Below are 16,037 nucleotides of genomic sequence, written 5' to 3'. Positions count from 1 at the left end.
TTTTTTTTTTTTTCTCTATATTTGAATTATCTTATTTAAAAGTAAAGTAATACACATATCTAAGTGTGAGTCTACTTCCAATAACTTTTCAGGGAATAAACTGAATCATTTCAACTGACATGTTTAGCTAATTTCTTTCAGTTCAGGGATCCTTCCTTCAGTTATATCTTTCAGCGTTATGTTGTTTTCAAACACCCTAAATTCTTCCTTTGGAATGTCTATCACTTGGGGACTGCATCTCTGTTGCCTTCCCTTCTCAGTATTGTCCTCTTTCTCATTTTGCATTTTTAATTCCTTTTAGTTCTTCTTTACCTCACCAGATCCTTTTTCATTGCAACATATTGTCTTTATAACTTACTGTGTTGTCATTTTATCTACATGTTATCTTTTCATGGCTTTTTTCTCCTGTTTTGGAAAAATCATAAAATCTTACACCTTATTGATAATTGATAATTAATGCTTTTAAAAATACCTTCTGGTTACATTGTGAATTATTTTAAAAAGTATGCTTTTACACTAAACTTTCAGGCTGATCTTCCATTTTTCCTGATGCTCCACATCTTCATGATTCCATGTTATTTCCTTTCCATTTACCCACTCTGAAACGATGTGAGGTCACTCTAATTCTGATACTTGCCGATAGGCAGGGTAAGTGGTTTCCACTTGTCCTGGCTCTCTGACTGTTTGGGCCTTGGTAAAACCCCCTTCTCATATCTTCAAGTGGAAGACAGGTTGATGTTTTAAAGTTTCTCTTCAAATTCCCACCCTCTAGCAGGCTTCTCTTTAGGTGGTTCTTTGGATTTAGTGAGATTTTCCCCTGAGAGGGGCGCCATAACTTTCCATCTCAGTATATGCCATTGCCAGGTACTTCCTGTTTCTGTAGCTTGTTGTTATAATTCTAACAAGTGAAATGTTGGAACTGTCACATGGTGGTGTATCATTGCTAGCTCTCTTCACCTCTAATTTCCTGTTATGTTGGTTTCCAGAAACTACAGTCTCTGAAGAGAAGTAGAAAAATAAGCATTGGGGTGTTTCCAAAAATATCCTGTTTTGAAGGATAACTGCTGAGTTTCTTGTTGCAATGGCCTCTAGGTCCCCGTGAAGAATTTAGAAAGTTATGAGGGTACAATCTTTTCCTCTATTTGCTTTTAGCTGGATAGGTATGGCAGCAAAATATGCACAAGGCACCATGTGGGATTCTGAAGTCAGCTCCATTGATCATGTAGTGCGTAGGAAATCCTCTCATTTCCTGGCAATAAGATGGCTTTGAGTCATGATTTTCTGTTATGACTTGTAATTCTTTTCTGCCTTTTTATGGGTTTATTAGTGAGAAACTGAAAGTGAGCAAATCTGAAATGAAAAGCTATGTCCTATACTTTTGAGATATGAAATTGCCATGAATATGTCAGTTGACTGACCTGAATAGAAGGAAAATCTGTGGCTTGGAAGTACTCAGTGACTTACTTGGTCACAAAGTCAGAAATAAGAAGAGTACAATATTCAACCTCAACTCACAGGGTAATTTGCAAGAGAAATAAGTAAAATAAACCCAATTATGAAGAAGAGTTGACTGTCCTATAGGTCAGGCAGGCTCTTACTTTTCTTAATGTCCCGCCAGCCCCTTGTCATACTCATTTTTATTAACACTTAGAGGGCAGAAAGAGGTGACATTTCAATCTGTCAACTTCACTGCTCATTAGCAACTCATGTAAAGGGTGGTAAAGGGGAGGATCAAAGGCTAAACTGAGGTTACAAGTTTTCTGTGGCTCTCATTTACCCTGATGTGCCATTAGCACAGATAATAGAGAAGAAACTGTATTAAGGTATTAAGGTTCAATGGAAGGAATGCATAGTGAAAATCTGAAGACAGGTTGAGAAGCTAGGTATGGTAATTCTATCTGAGAGGGATGGGAGCTTCAGGCATGCATAGGAGTTAAGACTCTGTGCAATGTTGGTACAGATGAGCATGATTAATGGTCTTTGTGTGGTTGAGAAAAAAAAGATATACTAGTAGATGACATTTAAAACCCACATCAAATGGTGAGGTGCTGAAAGAAGACAGAGAGGTCAGCTTAATTCACCTGTGAGAAGGAGTATGTGTAGATCTGTGCGTGGAACATATTTGAATAAAGTAGGACTGTTTACCATAGAACTAACACTACTTTCTGGTAAGCAGAATGTACTCCTAATTATTTTTTTCCATTTTTCACTAGTTCTTATAAATTAGAAATACTAAAGGTACAGTGCACAGAATTTAAACTTAGCTTTGGATTGATTTTTCCCTTGATACATTATGCATCTTTCATCAAGTGTTATTTGATAATTTTGGTCTTTTCAAGAAAGTATCAATGTGAGAAAAAATTGTGGGCACTACAAAGATCAAATTAAGTAATTTGAGTGAAAGGACTAAGTAAACATTAGTGTTCTATATAAACATGAGAAATTTTGCTTTCATGATAAATTCCTTAACTCGGTATCACCTATTATTGCTATCAAGATTTAAATATATAACACAGACATTTTATTTTCTTGTCTTCCATATCAGAATTTTGAAATAATTTTACATTTGCATTATTTGTAGACCACTTTCAAAATGGGATGCCAATGGAAACCAATCAATAAATATTTAAAAATATAAATACCTTTATTTTATTCCAGTCAATGTTGGGAATACAGCTGTGATCCTTTTTCCTCCCCTCAAGTCACAAAATAGTTGAGGAATCATAAAAACCTACACAGAGATATGAGACAAACCATGTGACACCAAATATAACGTAATAAGATTTCAAGTAAGAGCCAGAGTAACTCTTGGAACTTGATACAGGCTTTGAAGGATGGGCAGGACTTGAAATTTGGCTATAAAAGCAGTTTTCCCTTTAGCAATCTGAAGCCTCATCTCATGAAATGACCTGCCATTTTTAAGGCGCCATTCATACTGGTTTCATTAAGGCGCTTTTTGAGCTCAAAGGGGTCTCAGTGAGAGGCAGCAGACATAGTAGTTAAAGAGCTCAGCTTCTACAGGCAGCCTGGAGACAAGTTGCTTCTGCTGTTTAAGGTTCCATTTATTTCCTGTTGTACGACGATGCTATACCATCACGTCTTCCTGGATTTTTGCACTAAGTTCCTCACTGATCTCCCTCCTTTTACCCTGTTCCTTTATGATCTATTCTCGACACTGCAGTTGGAGAGATCTTTTAAAATCCTAAAGTAGATCTTAGTTTTGTTCAAAACCTTTCAAGGTTGCCTATTTCACTTAGAGTCAAATTCAAAATCCTTACACTGGCCTAAAAGGCGCCCCTTACCCCTATGACCTCATCTACTCTTTCCACATTTGCACTCCTTACGGCAGACTTCAGCATTCTTGCTGTTCTAGAGCATGCCAGGCATGCTGTCTCCTTAGGATATTTTTCTAGGCTCTTCCTTCCTTATGTACTCTTTTCTCAGATATCAACAGGGTTAACTTCCTCATCTCCTTGATGTCTTTGCTTAACTGTTATCTTTTCAATGATAATTACGCTGACCACCATATTTAAAATTGCAAAGGCTCCTGTTCTATCTTATCCTATTCTACTTTTTTGTGTCCCCATAGCAGTTACTTTCTAACATATTCTACAATTTGCTAATTTACTATGGCCATTGTTTAGTGTCTCTCTCCCTCCAGTAGAATATGGTTTGTTCACTGTTATATCTGAAGCACCTAGGATATTCTGAAATATTCTAGCCGCTTGATAAATATTTGTTGAATTGGATGAAAAAGATAAGCACAGGGCCTGGCACATAAACACACATTCCATAAATGTTAACTATTATTATTAATCCAACCAGAACCCCACTAGAATGTGGTTCCATGTAGGCAGGGATCTCTGTTTTTTGTGGGGTTTTTTGCCTTTTTTTTTTTCTGTACACAATAAAGAAACAAAGGAACAAAGGAGATAATGTGAACATGGCTTGTGAGTTGTGCAGAATGAAGGTCTCTTAGTAGACCAGAAGGTCACTATTGAGTAGTAGGACCTTCCACCAGAAAATCTGGTGGAAGGGCTATGCCTGAGAGCAGAGGGAGGGTGATAGTCAAGGATGGAGCCATAGGATGTCAAGGATGTTCTGGAAGAGGATCAGCTTAGAGGAGGGTTTCTGAATGCAAATGTTTTATGTATTTGGTAACATGAGAATAAAATTCAGGTACGATGTCAGGGATGAAGGAAAGAATCAGAGGTTTTTTCTTAGGGGAAAAACTTGAAGCCATAGGAAAGAGTGACGAATGGAAAGAAATGAGAAAACAGATGACTTAAAAATTTCTTGAGGTCTGAAGATGATTGATGACTCAACAATGGGATATCATCCTACATATGTGGTAGGACATAAAATAAAAATTAATTTTTGTCCTTAGAGCAGTGCCTTGCGCACAATAAGCTCAAAAAATAGGTATTGAATGACTGTGAATACCTGGAGGAGATAAGATTTTGTCTAAAGATGTGAAAAGTTTCATTATAAACTATTTAAGAGCAGAATGGTTTCAAGTAATAAAGGTATATGTTAAAACTAAAATAAAATTCAATGAAGTCAAGTAAGTTCGTGATAACGTTATGAAAAATAACATGAAAAATATGAATCCAAATGAACACGTTCTTTCAAAATTTTATTATATTGTATCTGATTTTTTAAAAACATGAATGACTTGGATCTAAATTAATTACGTACTTACGGTTTGTATGTTTGCATTTCTTTAATGTTTATGGTTTCTCATCAGCAAATTGCAGATCTCCTGAAGGCAAAGACCCTATCTTTTGTTTAATTTGCATTTTTTCAGGGGGCCTAGAATTAGGACCAACTAGAATGATATGTTGGCAGGGAAAAAACAAGAGAGATTGCCTAACAACTCTCTTCATGAGTATAAAAAGCATCATTTTTATACATTCAGTTGACTGACTTGACATCTATACCTTAACATTTTATGAGCTGATATATTTAGCACAAAATATGTGATTTTAGTTATGCTTATCTTAATTTATTTTTGGTTATAAAAATGCTGATAGTTGCCTGCTTTACAAAAGATAAACAGTTTTTGTGGCCACCACATTCCTTTCTGATTTAATTCTGCTTCCGTAGGTGCCTTCCAAACCTATTTTGAGTGTATGCATAGTTAATTCAAGAAGGTGATATTTAAAACTCTGTTCACAGGTGGCTAGAACTTTCAGATGTCAATCACCATCAGAGCATGGTTAGAGGAAGGAGTGGTTGATAGGGAACTAAAATCAAGGTTGAACTCCAATTATTTAAAACCTTTAAAATAAGGGCAACCCCATGCTGGTTTTACATTAAACATATTAAGCATACAAATTTATATTGAGATTCTAGAATCTCAATATAAGTCAGGGCAGAAGTCTTCCAAGTTTTAACAGATCTAAACCAAAGAACCTGGATTTTTAAATACCATGATTAGTTATAGTAAATAGTCTGATTTAGATGATTAGTTATAGTCTTTGTGTCAGATTTTGAACATAGATTATCCAATACTGTAAAGAGCTTATTTTTTTTCAAATGTCAATCAGTCACTTGGAATCTACGTATAAAATCATAAAACTAAGAACTTTGCCAAGTCACGTCCCTACCCCAATTACTCTCATACTCCCTTCCCAATCCTTTCCAGCATGATGAATGTCTGTACTTTGTTTCACTCTTTTTCAAGAATGGCCTCTTGTAGATTCTCTGAGAAATTCTATTTCAATGTTTAACTATCATAATTGTCTAGTAATGCTTCTGTACATAGTATAAGCTAAGATCACCTTCCATTACATACATAAACACATGCATATATTCCTGAAACAAAATCTAAAGGGATGCGTTTTTATTCAATGACCATCTTGTAGCACTGGGGATTTTAGGATTTGAAAGTCCAGGAGTTATCTGGGTTTGAGGGGGTCACATAAAATATCCAGCTGATCTTAGATTTCTTATTGTCATAAGAAGGCCACCTTCACTGGTAAGTGAAATAACTAATCCCACTCTACAGGGACCAGTAGTTGCTTCTTATTATTCATTTTCCCCGTTTTCCTTTGTAACATAACCTTGAAGAATGTGGCCAGTTAAAGGCTATATTTCCCAAACACTCGTTCAGCCTCATGTGTCAATGTGATTAAATTCCAGTCACTGAGATATGTGGAAGCATGTAGGACTTCAAAGACCTTTGAAAGGGTAGGTAATAGCCTGAAATATAGACATAAAGGCTGGAGCTCTAGCAACTATCTTGGTCCTGGAGTGTCCTTGAATGTAGAAGCCATGCACAGAAGATGGCAGAACATAAAGATTGGAGCCTAGGTATGTGATAACACAGTGGAGCTGCTAAACCAGCCCTAGAATTTCTATCTCTGGACTTCATTTAGATGAAAATGAAATAAACTTCCCTCTTGTTTAAGCTACTGTTACTTTTTCTTTCTGTCATATACAGCTGAATTTATTTTTAACTAATATATAAGGGCTACGATTTGACTGGTTGGAAGGGTGGACTAACCCAAAATTTTCTGCTCAGACAACTTGCTTTTATGCCTAAAATTCTCAATATTAAAATTAAGTTCTTCTTGGGTTAAAGCATTATTCCTTTAAGCTTTTATTAAGAAGTATATGTTCCATAAGGGATGAAAGAAGTAAGTTTCCTTTATGAGAAGTTAGGAATAGAGCTCTCAGAGTGAGGAGATGGTGAACAGGAATAAAGATGGTCCCACAGGCAGCTGAGGCTCTGTCTGGAGTGAAAATAGGAAAGCACTGGGCGTTGCAGATATGTTCATTTACTATTGTCAATGAACAAACATGACCTCATGGAAAATATTTTCCTTAAAGTAAGCTTTGCTTTAGAAATGATATGAAACTCAATCATCTTCAAAATTATTATATTAGGGAACTTTAAAAATAGCTCAATTCTTAATATTTATTTAAATAACTATATTTAAACTCAATATTTCTTGATATTTAAAATTTAAAATTCACATTTAATATTTCTATTCTACTTATGTCATTGATATCTTGTATTACCTGGAGGATCATACTTTTCTCTTTTTTTTGAATTTTTGAATTTTATTTAATTTATTTTTTTTATACAGCAGGTTCTTATTAGTTATCCATTTTATACATATTAACGTATATATGTCAATCCCAATCTCCCAATTCATCATGCTTTTCTTGTAGCTAAGTTTTACTAACTGCAATTGAAAACCATGTTCTAAGGCTTGTTTCAATGTACATTTTTTTTTACATCTTTAAAAAAGTTAGTTAACTCAAAATTTAGAAATGAGACAGTGTTATTACAAGTGATGCTGCAGAGTGATGGATGGAGAGAAGAGGCCAGGCTCTAGAGAGACTGACTGCCTGGGTTTGCAAACTGGCTCTTCCATTTACTAGTTATACGACCTGAGACAAGTTATTTAACTCCACTGTGCCTCAGATTTCTCATCTGTAAAAAGGGAATGATAATAGTACCTACCTCATAGGTTTGTAATGAGAACTAACTGAGCTAATTTTTAGAAAGCATGTAGAGCTCTGCCTATATGTTTATTAAATATATGAAATGTAATTTCAGTTAGTACACAGAATGTGGGATTGAAATGTGGGCTTAGGATTCTAATATGGATTCTGCTACCTCGCAGCTGTGTGATCTTGATTTGCTTAAATTCTGAGACTCAACTTCTTCACTTGTAGTTGGGGAAGATAAAACCAATTTCATAGGGTTTTTATGAGTAAATAGGGTTGCTGGATAAAATACAGAACGTCTAGTTAAATTTGATTTTCAGATAAACAATGGATAATTTTTAGTATAAGTATGTCCCGTGAGATGTTTGTGGTATACTTATACCAAAAACTTTCATTGTAATTAAAATTTAACTGGGCGTTCTGCCTTTTTTCCCCTAAATCTGGAACCTCTATGAATAGATGAGTGGCTAGCCTTTACATTTTTCATAAGAGGACATCAATCCTTTATACTTCTCGAATTTCTATTGAGATAATAACACTTTCATAAAATTTTTGGTGCAGGTTAGGAAAGTATTTATTGTAGTTATGTGCATAACTCTCCCAATTTCCTGATATTTTCTTTTTAACTAGAGATGGGAATTATACCATCATGTGGATTCAGGCTACAAACATCCTCTGTGGTTTTCATTACCTTTCTTTGCCATCTAGAATATATCTGTGACTTTATGGATTCTATAGCACTCAAGGAAACTTTGAATCCAGTTCTCTTAAAGGATAATTATACCTCTACCAATAACTTGGTGCTAAAAATGAAAAAGACAGTTAAACAAGGTTATTTGTGTTTTGAAAAGACAATTTGCCCTGTACCTCATACCTAGGGAAGGTAGAAGAAAAAAAAATGAGGAGACTTTGAAAAGTGAATCCGGATAATTTTACCATCAACCAACAGTAAGCTCTTCTTAAATTTAACTTCTTATATCACTGGATAACAATTTATTCTCCCTAAAACAACAACTTTTTTTTTTTGCTCTTAGTAGTTGCTATTCTAAAGCATAACAATGTACAAGTGAGGATGGGAAAATTATACAGTGAGTACATTTTTTTGGATTTCTTTTCTCAAAACTTTTGAAAGTTGAAGAATGTATGAGAAGGAAAATATATATAAGTAGAATTTTTAAGCATTAAGAACTATGCTTTTCTTGTGGAAATTTTCTAGATATTTATTTCATGAATACAAACGGAAATATTAAGATTTAATCACAGTGTATTTACTTACCAACTTGAAAATGGGCAAACATACTAAAAATAATGTGCCAATTTTTATCTCTTGCTTAATCAGCTGAAAACGTTTCTTAGTGATACACGGCTTAGGAAAAAATACTGGCAAAAAAGAGTTGAACACTTTTAAAGAAATGCTCTTCATCAGCGCGTTTGATAGCACGGAGATGATATTCAGTGGAAAACAGCAGATCTTTGACTCTGGGTAGAAAGGCATTTAGAGCAGTACTGCCCTTCAACCCACCTGGAGGGGATCCTGTTAAAGGTCCTGCCGTGTAGAGGGCTTCATAGTTTGAACATATGGAAACTCAAACATATTTTATTTCTTTTACATTTTGTAAGAAGTTTTTAGAAAGTGTGGCAACTGACTGAGCATTCAGGAATTGTGGTTGGTGCCCCCAAACTTCCTAGAAAAAAATGGGGTGGTTGGAGAAGATTATGGACTTCCTCTGGGAAACCAGAGAAAGAGTGGGGGCCTTGGTTCCAGTTGGTCCCTTCTCGCCATGGCAGAGCAGGATCCCAGAAAAACAGTGTGCCCTTCCTCCCCTCCACTGGGTCGTGTGCTTTGGGAAGGTGCTGACAGCTACCTGGAATTCTGAGTTAGAAAAGTGAGGCTGGGGAAGGGGAACTTGTTCTTTCCGGTTCCTGGGGACCTGACCTGGTTCTGACAGGTCTGGGTCCAGTTTCTACCCTGCCCTAGCTTAGCAATTCCTCTGGTTTGCAGGAGGCAAACGTGGTCTGGAACAGGGAGTGCTCCTTCAGCTTTGGTATGAGGGTAATCCTTTTGGGAGCATTAGGTCTGGATTGTGGGTGTAGTTTAATTTATGACTTCCAACTATTTAGAAATGTGGCATTTGGACCTTCAATGCTATTTTTCTTTGAATATTTGTACTAATCCAACTGCCGATGATCTTTCTCCCAATATTCCTGTTTGGTGGGATCAATTTTCTTCTAATCTGGGGATGGGGTTAGGATACCTGAAAGCAGAGAGGTATGTAGCTCCAAGAAAGTCCAAGAGTGACTGAAAAGGTATTTGGGAGGTATCAATTTTGCAATGAGTATTAAACACATCTGCAATTTCATATTTCAAGGACTGGATTTCACTGGTGTTATGGAGTCAGGCCTGGAATCCAGGCTCTGCCTTTTACTGGCTGTGTAATACTCAATAGTTTATATAACTGCTTCTTTACTTACAAAATGAAGAAAGTAATATCCACTTTAGTGGGAGAATTAAACAGGAAGACTTATGAAAACACCTAGCACAATGCCTAACATCTCGTAGGTACTCAATATGTTCATTCCTTCCTTTTTTTTCTTGACAAAAGATGAACTGAAACAAATAGAAATCTTAACCTTTGTATGAGGCATAAGGATGGAAATATTCAACACAGCTGGGCTGTGTTGAAGGACCTCTTACAAGAATGAAAGGAGATATTTGGTGTTATTATTCAAAGGAAATGTAGATCATGATGAGATTGCAACGGCTTCACTCAGTGAAACACAGGCGTCATGAGAAAAAAAATTATTTTTATTTATGCCATAGTGAAACATTTGAGGAGATTTTATGAGAAGGAAATTGAGTTGTTCTGTGTATTTATCAAGGACCAAATGACAGGAAATAGGATTAATGTAGGGAATATTTTGATTGGAAATAACAACAAAAAAAGTCAGTGAATGAACAGCAAAGAGGAGTTGCACCACGTCTGACCCTTAGAGGTTTATGAGGGCAGAGAGCTCTGAGTACTGTAGGAATTTTATGATAAACTTCCTGATTTATGAGACTTTGATTGCAATTTTTTCACTGCTTAATAGCCGTTGATGTCCATGATCACAATATTTAAAGGTTGGTTAATTTCTTAATATGTTCATACCCAACAGTTCTTCCATTATTTTTCTTTCTTCATTAAGAAACTGTGAAATATAGATGTAGAATATTTCTTATTTGAATTAGGCATTTTAACATCAGATTAATGAAAGGGAGAACTGTTAACTGCTCCTTCCACACTACAGGTGCTGAAACGATAAATTCAAGCATTATACTACACGATGCCATGCACACGTGATGGAGTGTAACATGGGGCATGCTGATGGAGTGGGCTTTGTGCTTAATTTTTAGGTACAGATCAAGGCCAGAGGCTTCCTTCCAACTCACCAGTTTTGATCATTTCAGGTGACCTTCTCCTCTATCCAACAATTCAGAAGTGGGGAAACTATAAATGTTATTATTTAAAATCAAGATATAATAATGAGGAAATAACTGTTCTCAAGAATATTTTAGTTCTGAAATTCTATACTTAGCAGTGTGCTTGCACTTTGATATCAGTGTCTGGATTATCTTGGTTTGTTACATGGATTAAATACATTTTTTTATCCCCACATGATTTCAACAAAAAGAATTTTCAAATTAACTCAGATTTGGAGTACAACTTATGACTATAAATGTATCTCAAATCAGAAAATCAAATTAGTGAAAAATTATGTGTACATATACACGTATCACATAAACTTATGTAACCTTTAATTACTCTGGTATGTTAAAAAGTAATGTCCTAGTGTCATAACTGAATTCTTTGTTCTTTTATTATACAAGTACTACAGGAATTGATTCTCATTATAAAATATTCAAACAACATAGAATACTTAGAAAAATGAGAATGCTCCCCTTCGCTTGCTTTTCTTCCCAGTTTCTCATCCTTCCTAAGAGGTAACTAATGCTAAATATTTGGTATTCCTTTTTTGGGTTCCTTTTCTATGTGTTTATACACATATATACCAACACATTTATTTTTAAAGAAATTACATCATACTATATGTGTTATCCTTTGTGTTGCTTATTTTTACCTAATAATGTATCTTGGAGAGTTTTTCATATCACTACAAAAAAATTGGCCTTATTCTTTTTAATGGCTCCATAGTAATAATAGTTTACTTAATCACTCCTTTACTGATAGAGGTTTAGCTTTCCTTCCTCCTAGCTTTCACTAGTTTCATTTCACTAGTTTGCATCCTATTCATTGCAAACAATGTTGCAATGAATGTCCCTGTACATATATCTTAATATATGTGGGTAAGAATTACTGTGGGATAATTTCCTAGAAGTGGAACTGCTGGGTCAAAGGATATGCACATATTCAAGATGGAAGGATTCTGAGAAATTGGCTTCGCTGAAATCTCCTGATTGAGTCCTTGAGTGCAGATTGTTGACATTTACTGCTGCTATCAACGTGCATTACTCTCCCTAATGGAGATGGATTATATGTGTCTGTGATGAAAGTTTAGCATGCTTAGTATCTTTAGAACTCAGGGATTTGTAACCCGAATCCACTACCACTGAACTCTTAGGACAGGTGGACAACCAAATGAAAAGAGTAGCGGTGTGAAGATTACATGACAAATAGTACTGTTCACTGCCTCAAACTCTTACATCTTTCTGAGATTTCCCATTAGTTGTTAATTTCATTTTTTTTAGTTATTTTTAAGTATTTACTTGTCCTATAACATTCAGGTCTATTATTATTATTATTTTACTTTTAATACAACATTAGAAACACATTTTGTTTATTTGTGATTCTTATTCACTAATTATTTGGCACTTTAAACTGTAGCCAAGGCTGAGCTGGGAAATACAAATGTACAAAACTGAGTTACATATTGGCAGAAGATGTCATAATCTTTCAAGAGAGATTTCTAGCTTCAAGAAATCCTATGCAAAAGGACCTTGGGTTAGGGAGGCATTAATTACTTACCTTGTTGCTACTTAACTTTCCTCTGTATGCATACAGCATCGATCTTAATAAATATCTGTACAAGATCAACAAACTGTACAGCTTGTATGGGCAGGTTAGATCAATGATAAATGGTCATATATACTTTAGATATTTAGGATATCTAAATAGAAACCTGAGTTGACTAGAGATTATGATTCCATATCAGATTCACCCTGTCATTAGGGATGTCTTTGACAAGTTAGTCCAACTACTTACCTCATGTTATCAATGAAGGAAAAGATTTTAGAATTTACCCTGAGACTGAATGGCTGGCCTTGCTCTAAACTGCTGCAAAGAACTGAACCCCATACTGGACCAACCAGTTCACAAATGATGACTTTAGCACAAAGGGATCCTCACCTGAAATACTTTATATGTAAAGACATAGGACAACATTGCAGGCAGACATCCCTAAGTTTAAATCCGAGCTCTGCTGCCTACAAGCTGTGTGATCTTAGTTAAGTTACTTAACCTCTCTGAGACTCAGTTTTCACATTTGTAAAACTGGAATAATGCTATATACCTCAGTATTATTGTAGGAACTAAATTATATAAGATAAAATATGTAGAGCATCTGATATGTACCCAGCACATAACAGTCTCAATAAATGACAGTACTGAGTATAACTTCATATTTAATTCAAAAATCAGAATATTATTATTAGTTTGGATTCAACCAGAGATCCTATTCATTCAAAATAATGAATATTTTTGATTGGTTGGCTAATAAGTTTAATTATTTAGGCTTTCCAAATGATGAATTCAAATCCCCACATGACAGATATGATTAAATTATTGATTCTCTAAATTTAGTGCCAAAAATATTCACTTTAGTGATTGCCTAGAGTCACCAGGAAAGATACTAATTTTTTTACACTGTTCCACTGTCTTTTTGATGTGATAGCTGATAGAAATACCTAAATACATAATGAGTAATTATGAATGTGAAAAATGTAATGGAAATTTCTGCATATGATATAGTATTATGCAAGCAATTTTTGTGTGAGTGATGAACAAAGAAAAGCATTAAAATTGAACACAAGTTATGCCAAATGAAGCTTACATTTTGTATCTTTGGGTAAGTATTAGAACCTAATCAATGAACACAAGTCAAATGGCTAATATAATTTCTCTCTGAAAAGTTGCACAATTTATGTTCAGAAAAGTTTATTTTGGGGGCTCATTTGCATCTGTAAATAACATTTTGCTCAAGCATGATTTTTCATTACTGAAACCACTAAGTTGTGACAGACTGGAAGCTCCCATATGAAGAAGCCATATTTATGAAACTCCCATTAACATTGCTATCTGATGTCACCTCAATGAGAACAGGGCTCTTTTGGTGCGTGGGTACCAGTTTGGCATCTCATTATTTTAAAAATTAGCAAAACCTCATTAAACAGCTGCTTTTCTATTTTTTGTTGACTTGTGTGAGATGCTAAATGACTCCATTCTTTGCCTAGCAGATTAAAATTTTTCAATCTGGTTTATATTGCAGGCTTAATTTTAATGTATAATCATCCATGTAAATAGATCCTAGAGATTGGTGGTGTTAAAAATAATTTAAAATATGCAGAAGGAAATACATTCGTACTTAGTACTAGCAATAAAATAGTAGCCCTAAGGAATTTTGTGTTTTTCTGCAACTTATGTTAATTTTAATCTGTCTGTAGTCCATTTTTTTTTGTGGACTAGTTTTAAGCACTTGGCAGTAATATTCAAACAGATTTTTACATACGCAAATATTTCAGGATCAATGTAAAAATAATGAAAATAGACAGAATTCTCACACTTTCAAACGTATGTATACCAAAATCTTCGTAAATCAGAGTAGCCATAGCCTTTGTACTGAGCCTTTATGAGTGAAATGGTTGTTGGGAATTTAAAGGCATTCAGTAAATGGTAACACTCTTCTCCACCTGACTTGGGAACTACTTAATGACAGACAAGGAGCAGAGCATATGGGAGATCAAAATATCACTGTGTTACTGATAAAGTTCGTTTTGGAGTAGGTTGCCTGTGTTTGTGGGATTCTGAGGTTTCCAAATATGAATCTCAGAATTTGGCAGATCTGTCTTTCTAGACAGAGGCAGCATTAAACCACCAGAGGGCAGGAACTTTATTTGTAATTTTACCACACATCTTAGAGCCACCTAGATTACATGAGCTCTGCTGGCAGCCTGGATTACTGGAGAAATGCAAGGGGAAGGAACTGGAATTTGCATGCTCATTTTTTTCCTGCAAACTCACCAGTCAGATAAAGCATGCCATCCCTCTGTGATAGGATTGCATGTGGGAATAGAGCAGAGTCAGGAGTATTATATCCCTATAGGAGGAAGGAAATGTCCAGAAAGGGGGAATGTATGTGTCCTCCACTAACTGTGTTCCCCCAGACCCATTCCTCTTAACACTTTGGGCTTAACCCTTAAGCCCATGGTTAACCTAGATCCATTTCCCTGGAGGAGATCAACAACTGATCAAGGCAGTCCAGCTCCCTGTTAGTGAGGCTGCTTCACAGAACTTTGAGTGCCCTAATAGGACCAATAGGGCACAGTACGCACAGAAGGCACTGAGATGAGTTTCATTAATAAACTCTACTTGAATTTAAATATAAGTTCATAGGAAGATTACAATCCAAATATTAAAAATGGCCACTTACCTGTGGTCAAAATGGTGTGGAAATGGACAAATTAGGAGTGTAGGATTAACAGATGCAAACTACGGTACATAAAATAGATAAGCAACAAGGATTTACTACACAGGGAATTATATTCAATATCTTGTAATAACCTATAATAGAATATAATCTGAAAAAAATATAACTGAATCACTTTGCTGTGCATCTGAAACTTCTACAATATTGTAAATCAACTACACTTCAATTTTTAAAAAATGGCATGGAAAAGCCACCTTGGACTTCGGCGACTACAATGGGAAAATAAATATCATATTTCAAGTCTTGTCAAGGCCTGAAGCCACCTGCTCCAGATGCACCAGAAACCTCAAACACAGGGAGCATCATGCCCCCCAAGTCCATTCCTTGTCTTTATCTTGTGATTCCTGGCCAACACATCAGGTGAGTGTTTGGGGGTGTCATAAATGATAAGTTTGTCTGAGTTCAGGAGACATTATACAGGGAATTACACGGGGCTTACACAGATGAGGTACATCTGTGAACATACACTTGGCCCTCTCTGCTGTGCCATATGCCACATTCCTACCCCAGGATTGTTCTTCCATTTGAGCACTGGATTCTACCTTGTTCACCAACTCCAACAGTTCTCCTTTTTCTCTTTTGCAACACCAATTGCCTACTCTCTGTTAGACATTACAATTATTTTTGTTACCTTAAAAAAATCCAATATTTCTTGATCCTTCCGGCCACTGGCTCATTTCTTTCCTTTCCTTTACAACAGAATTTCTTGAAATAGTTGTCTGTACCCTCTGTCTCCAATTCCTTTTCTCCAATACTGTCTTGAACATCTGAGGGATTTTGTCCTCTCTACCCCATCAGAATTATACTTGTTGAGG

The sequence above is a fragment of the Eschrichtius robustus genome, chromosome 9 (genome assembly GCF_028021215.1).
Source record: "Eschrichtius robustus isolate mEscRob2 chromosome 9, mEscRob2.pri, whole genome shotgun sequence".
NCBI lineage: Eukaryota > Metazoa > Chordata > Mammalia > Artiodactyla > Eschrichtiidae > Eschrichtius > Eschrichtius robustus.
The sequence above is the reverse complement of the archived record's forward strand: the minus strand, read 5'-3'. Positions refer to the sequence as shown.